The sequence below is a fragment of the Portunus trituberculatus genome, chromosome 50 (assembly GCF_017591435.1).
Source record: "Portunus trituberculatus isolate SZX2019 chromosome 50, ASM1759143v1, whole genome shotgun sequence".
NCBI lineage: Eukaryota > Metazoa > Arthropoda > Malacostraca > Decapoda > Portunidae > Portunus > Portunus trituberculatus.
This window is the reverse complement of record NC_059304.1, coordinates 13,536,393-13,543,892: the sequence shown is the minus strand read 5'-3', so window position 1 is coordinate 13,543,892 and position 7,500 is coordinate 13,536,393. Positions and strand designations below refer to the sequence as shown.

At 41.2% G+C, this 7,500-nt stretch overlaps 1 protein-coding gene across 1 annotated transcript in view; it reads left to right on the top strand.

Annotated features, from left to right (window-relative positions):
- The window catches only part of LOC123499663 (organic cation transporter protein-like), a 33,484-nt gene that overhangs the window by 6,434 nt on the left and 19,550 nt on the right, over positions 1-7,500 (top strand).

Genomic DNA, 7,500 nt, shown 5'->3' with positions numbered 1-7,500 from the left:
GATGCAAGATATACAGTAGGAAGAGGAGGAGGAGGTGGAGGAGGTACTCGAGAATTAAATTACATAAAGAAATCCTAATATGAAGAGACTCTGGCGCGTTTTTCAGTGCTGATGAATTAATTAGTAATGTTCACACATTATTACCATAAAGTCCCTTGTGTGAGGAGACTGTGTTTCAATTTTTGGGGGGAGTAGATGAAGGTAAAAAAATTAGTATATATGAATGTAGAGCACTGCTTACAGTAGTAGCTGCAAGTAGTTCTTTGTTGCCGTCTTTTCCGTCGTTGTTGTTGTTGTTGTTGCTGTTGTCATGTTGTTGCTATGGTTGTTATCCTTCTTTTATTAATAATGAACTCCTTATGACATGAATTCTTTGAAGAGAAAGCTTTCAACAGACTGACTGGCCAATGCCCCTCCTGCTTAAGAAAAAAGAAATGAGCACACTGTATGTATTTGCCGCGTTGTCACAAACGGATAATTGAATTAAAGTGAGTCTCTCTCTCCCTCGCCTATCATCCATGTCGCCTTGACGCGCAAGTTCGCAGCATGAATGCTATCTGTCCTCATGCAAAGAAAATGAGCGAATGTGCCCAGTAAAGGAAAGCCTCTCCCGCTCCCGTGACTTTGCTGCTGCTGTTTGGCTGGTGCTGTTGCTGCTGTTGCCTTGTGTGTCTGCCAGCCTTGGCGAGAAACCTTGAGCCATTTCTGTCTCATTCAGGTTTGCAGCCCAGAATGTGAACGAACCGTGATCTACACATTTCACTTTCTTCTGAGCAAATATCATTTATCGTGAAAAGTGTTGGTAGTTCTTGCGGAAGCCAAGGCTGATCATCTTTTGCAGCGCGAGTGATTGGCTCAGTAATGACCAGGAAGTTCTTTCACTAACATCCACCAAGGCACCGTTAGAATTGCGGCTAGTGGCTTTGACGCAAGAAACACAGTTTGATTCACTGGGAGGCTCGACTCACACAACCCTTCTCAAGTGAGGAAGTCAAAAGTTTGTAGTCTCATCACGCTTCTCCACTGCCTGAATTTCACTCCCACTGCCACAGTATTGCATCTCTTATATCTTCTGCCGTTATTTTACGTGACCTCTGATCCTCTGAACTTGCTATTTCCTGTTCACTGGTAACATCTGAGGACAGCGTGATGTGTGTTGTCGTAATGTCTGCTTACGCCAGAGGTGCTCATCATGCTGCGGTAATTTTTCGGCTGAGAGGCGGCAAGGACACTGTGATGGTAAATGTACTTAAAAATGGAGAGCAGCTTTGTGTCTTGTTTATGCTGCTGCTCATCCCACCAGCGGCTTTTCTAGGTGAGCTTTTGTTATTATCTGGTGCCGCTTCCAGAGGCAGTTCACCTTCCGCTCCAAAGAGGTGAGCTGTTCCCGTAGTCTGCATGGGCTGGAGGAAAGTGCGCGCCCACCACGCCTCAGGGTGGGAGAACATCACGAATACTCGTGATGTTCGTTTGGCTCGTAGGCCAAACGAAGCCAAACTTTTGCTGGAAACCATTCTCTCTCTCTCTCTCTCTCTCTCTCTCTCTCTCTCTCTCTCTCTCTCTCTCTCTCTCTCTCTCTCTCTCTCTCTCTCTCTCTCTCTCTCTCTCTCTCTCTCTCTCTCTCTCTCTCACACACACACACACACACACACACACACACACACACACACACACACACACACACACACGCTAACATACACACACTAAACTTTAACTAGGCGTTTCCTTTCATTGTACCCTAGAGATGATTAGGAAGAGAGAGAGAGAGAGAGAGAGAGAGAGAGAGAGAGAGAGAGAGAGAGAGAGAGACGCCCTAGCAGTATAGCCTTGGTCGATGCACACCTGTCCCACTCACCCGGTAGCGTTGCGTATTCATCAACTGATCCGCATTGGTTTTTATGACAATTGCGTCCCTCTTAGCCACCCTTGATGCGTAATTTTCCAGATCATTGCTTCCTTGAAGGTCACTTGCTGATTGTGTGGCGCGTGTTGCTGGTGACATGAATGGACGTGACTGCTGTTGTTGTTGTTGTTGTTTTTCTGGGATGTTATTTTTTCCTAGTCTAGCTCTACATAAGGACTGCCACATGTAGGCCTAGCGGTTTTCTTGCAGCCTTCATTCCTTTTTTTTCTTATGTTGTTATTAATCCTTTCAATTCTTTAACGCATTTCTACCTTGAGTTTTTGTTATGATTAAATTATTTTATTTGCATTAAGAAGGGTCAAGGGTTAAGAAGGGTCTATAGAGATCAAATAATTAATAGCAAGAGCCTTTACTATTCTAATCCCAACATATGTTTCTGAGGCTGTATAATGCTTTCAAAATAATAACCAGAATAAATATGAAAGCGCGTCCTGGTACTGAAGGGATTGAGGACACAAAAAAGTAAGCTGCAAAAAGTCATCAGGTCTCCACGTGGCAGTCCCTGTATGAAGCACGCCGACCTATTACCACTAATCATTCCCATCCGTAAAAAATCTAAACTTCTTTCACATCTCCCTGTTATTATACACGAACTATTAACAGTGAGTGAGCACCACGACTTAACTATTCATGTAAGTATAAAAAGTACATCAATCATTTTACCTCTTGCTGCTTCTGTCAATAAGGAGATAACGTGCAACACACAACCTGTAAAGTAATTAATATTCATTATTGGTAATAGTAGTAGTAGTAGTAGTAGTAGTAGTAGTAGTAGTAGTTGTTGTTGTTGTTATTGTTGTTTTAGTTTCAATACATTGTCCCTGAATTTTGGCTAATTCCTTACTATTCTTTAAGGCAACCAGCATTTCCAGTGGGTTCATTTTTTTTTAATATTTTGTTTCCCTTGGCTTGTTTCCCTCCTACATGATAAAAACAATATTAATAGCAATAGTAGTGTTATCACCATCAAAACCAGAATCCTCATCAGAATCACTGGCTTCTCTCAGTCTCTCTTTGTCTCTGTCGTTATTTCAGTCAGCCGCAGCGAAACTCATCTCGTGTCTCGATCCATTCCTGTCTGTCTCGTCTCGTGTTTTGCCATTCCCGAGATACCATTCCTTTACTCTGTCTGTTACCTGTTCGTCGCATAGATTAACCTGCACATGTCTGCTGTTTCTCTGCTAACGTATCTTCAAGTTTTGATCGGCTTCCTCACAGACGATATTATGTTCTTCTTTCTCCATAGTATGCTACTCTCTCTCTCTCTCTCTCTCTCTCTCTCTCTCTCTCTCTCTCTCTCTCTCTCTCTCTCTCTCTCTCTCTCTCTCTCTCTGCCTGTAGGGTGCGCATAATGGGCATGACATCTTGTGGGAAAATTTCATAAAAAGGATTTTCGTCAGTGGAATGAGGCAATATAGTGTTTGTGACGAGCGGTGAATGAGTGCCTGATGAGAGTTCCCGGCGTGAGGTCCCTTCCCTTTTCACCCCCTGGAGGCAGAGAGGCAGGCGGTGGAGTGCATATATGGTGAGCGCTTTGACCTTGTTCCAATTTCGGTCACTCGTGAAGCTCCCATCCCAGCGCGCGGCCTCCTGGCAAAACAATTTCACTGTGCAACACTTATACCCACACTATCACACGGGAATTATGGTGAAGACCTTAGTGATGATGGTGATGATGGTGATGGTAATGGTAACTGCAAAGGACGAGAGATGTTAGATAATTGCAGGACGCAACACATGGTCTGCCAGAGAAGAGATGAGGTGCGGGGAGTGTGTGGGGCGTGTTTTTCACCTGGTGACAATCCGTCTCGTTAAACTTGTCTGTCTCCGCCACGCTGTGAATGGCGGCCTTGCATCACGTCCTGCCGCTTGCTGATCACCCCCCACTCATCCTTACGTCACGCTTGTTCTTTCATGTCGCTCATCAACATTCATGCGTCTTCCGCCTTCCTTGTTGTCTTTCACTGCTTGTACTCGTGGCTAACCCCCTCCCAGCTCTCCCTCCTTCCTATTCCTTCTGTGTTCATCATCTTCCACGCTTCTTCTTTCCCGTTTACGTTTCATTTCTTGTATTTTTCGTTAAGCCTTCTCTTCTTCGTATTCTTTCATTTTCCCTCCTCATTCTTCCTTTTTTCTGCCATCTTCTTCTCCTCCTTTCCTTTTTACGTTCCATTTCTTGTATTCTTCGTTAAGCTTTACATTCATTCTACTTCTTTCTTTTCATTTCCTTCCTCATTCTTTCTTTGCCATCTTCTCTGAAAATTGAAGTATGTGTTTTGAAGTCATGAATATGAATTGTTTATGTTTTCCTATGATGAAGTACAATATTTCACCCTTTCACTTCCTATTCTTTCTGTCATCGTAGTGTGTTTTCCTTTACTTTGCATCTCGTTTCATGCAGTGTTTCCATTTACTTAACTATTTTAAATATTTGTATTGCAAGGACCTTTTTCATTACAACGTTTTTCTTTTCTGTGTAAATAATGGAGACGTATTTTTACTTCCTTTGATCTTTTTCTTAATTATTCTTCTTTTTCCTTCTTTTTTGCTCCAGTCCACTTTTTTTTCTTTTTTTTTTTTTTTTTTACTTGACTGCTGACATTTCATATTTCTACATATATATACTTTTCATGTTTTGCTATATATTTATTTTTTCTCTCCTATTTCTGACTTTATATTTCTCCTTTTTCGCTGTTCACTCTATCTTGCATTTCCTCTCAGCGTTTATTTCACACTCACGTTTCACAATTTCTGCACATTTTCTTACCTTTCTCTGATCCCATTCATCCTGAGAAAAAATTCACAAATCTCATTATCCTCAACAAATGACAATCGTGAACCGATAAGAGGCCCCTCGTTCCTGTCACTCGCGACTCGCCTTGCTCGTGAATTGTATCAAATTTACGAGGTGAAAGTAAATCAGTAAAGAAACGCGAAACAAAAGCAGTGTGTTAAACGTGCGTCTCCTTCATGTTTGTTTTGCTACTGTGTTTATTTCGTGTGTTAGTCAATAGCTGTTTGTTTCATACAGTGCATTTGTGCGTATGATTGAGTGCTTGAGGTGTATTGGGAAGATAAAGGAGAGGGAAGACAGAAATAAAAACACACGCTTGGCTTGATCATTTTGTGCGTATCATACTATCATCATGCGCGTTCCATTGCATTTTCTCAACATGCCTCTATATGTCCAACTTCCTATGACTTGATTTCATTTAAGAGGGAGGTCTCAAAACATTTATTCTTATCTTTTGCCAAACTCTTTCGGACAGGGAAATAAGTGAACATTTTTTTCATTTTTTGTTGCCCTTAACCAGCTTTACCCTCTTACGTAAATGATAAAAAACACTTGATCAATAAGTTTCCTCTCATTTCTTTAATAATTCTTGTGCATCTTACTTCAATCTAATCGTATTCTCTTTTTTTGGGGAGACGGTTCTTTTTGGGCTCTTTCCCAAGAATGGCGTTCTTGCTCTAATGTTGTTGGAGGTGCTGGCTCCCGATTTTGGCGCCTTATGTAGTTCACACCTCGCCTCTGTGCAGTGGTCTGAAGTTCCTTGTCTGCTGGCAACTGTTGAACCTGATGGTGGCCGCCTTCATTTGTGCCTTTCATCGATGTTAGGACAAGCCAGACGTGGGTTATTTTTATGAATTAAGTGTGTTTGGAATATTTGTAGACGTATGATTTTTTTTATGCAAGAGGGAACGCGGCCAAGGGCAACAAAATGTTAGAAAAAAAAGGCCTACTGGAGCTGCAGGTTCCCTAAAAGGTCAAGAGAATCACGTTTAACCCCTTCAGTACCGGAACGCATTTTTACCATGAGTTTTGAGTATGATTAGAAGGTTTTATTTACATTAGGAAGAGTCTATGAAGATTAGAAGTTTAATGGCAAAAGTTTTCACTATTTCAATTTCTACATAAGTTTCTGAAGCTGTATAAAATCACAAAATAGTAACCAGAATAAATATGAAATCGTGTCATGGCACTGAAGAGGTTAATGGCCAGAATCTTCACTGTTTCAATCCCCACATAATTTTCTGAAACTGTGTAAAATTGCCAAATAGTAAGTAGAATTAAATGTGAAAACGTGTCATGGTACTGAAGGGTTTAAATATTCTACACTTTAACAATCAATCGCCCTCTTTACGTCCGCCTCTCGAGACTCGTGGTCAGGTCCGCTTCTTATTGGGAAAAAAAAAATCTGAATAGGAATTACGTAAAATTCTGATTCCACAAATTTTAGTGGTCTGTTTTTTTTTTCTACTCGGTTCATCCTTTAATCAAACACATGGATGGACAATTCAGTCTTATCCATGGTACATTTTTCCCTCTCTTTTTTCTCCCAGACGTATTCTTTTCAGGACATCAAACTCTTCTCTTGGAAACTTCTCCCTCCAGACGTTCCGTACAAATGCCGCTTTATTATTTGTGTAGCCATTCTCTTCACCTGTTGTGTATCACTGTACTTGATCTCATTAGTACCGATATAGGTGAAAGACATATACACTTCATATCCTGGTTGTTGTTGTTGTTGTTGTTGTTGTTGTTCTTGTTGTTGTTGATGCTGCTTGTTGTTTTTTTTTTTATTTTTTTTTATAATTATCATTAGTAGTATTAGTAGTAGTAGTAGTAGTAGTAATGATTATGATAGTATATCGTCTTCTATGCTTTTTTATCCTCCTCTTCATTTACTCCTCATTACTAATAGTGTTGGTGTGTGTTTCAGCATTACAACACAGTGTCATCAAATACACACAGTACCTCATAGGAAACATTACCACAGGGGAAGTAATTTAAACGAGCATTTTCTAGAGTAGTACAGTCTCACTAGATAAATTGTCCCCTTGATGAAACGTAACACCTAACTGAAAAATGAAAATAAATAAGAATACAAAGATCAATTATTCTGTTCAAGTACAAAGCTGTGATTATATTACTGTGCCTCACTTTTCATGGGTGTAGCCTGTTTTGTCATTGTTCATTTTGTAACACTGGGGGACACACGAGATATGAATTACTTGCCGGAAACAGTAACCAGATAACCTAAGTAGGTCACAATAGCAGCCGTTATGTGTTTCCTCTAAGATGTGTGTGCTTCACTGTTTGATCTGCTGCAGTCTCTGACGAGACAGCCAGACGTTACCCTACGGAACGAGCTCAGAGCTCATTATTTCCGATTTTCGGATTGGCCTGAGATCAGGCACACAACACACACTGGGACAACAAGGTCACAACTTCTCGATTTACATCCCGTACCTACTCACTGCTAGGTGAACAGGGACTACACGTGAAAGGAGACACACCCAAATATCTCCACCCGGCCGGGGAATCGAACCCCGGTCTTCTGGCTTGTGAAGCCAGCGCTTTAACCACTGAGCTACCGGGTGTGTGTGTGTGTGTGTGTGTGTGTGTGTGTGTGGCTGTGGCTGTGGCTGTGGGTAAATGAGTGTATGAAAAAGCAAGTCACTAAATTAATTTGTCGTGAAAATAAAATGAAAGTAAATCACACTCGCTGCACACAATAAGATTTAAGCAAGAAAACTCCTTCTCACCACAACTGTCCAGAAGCGACAGAGCG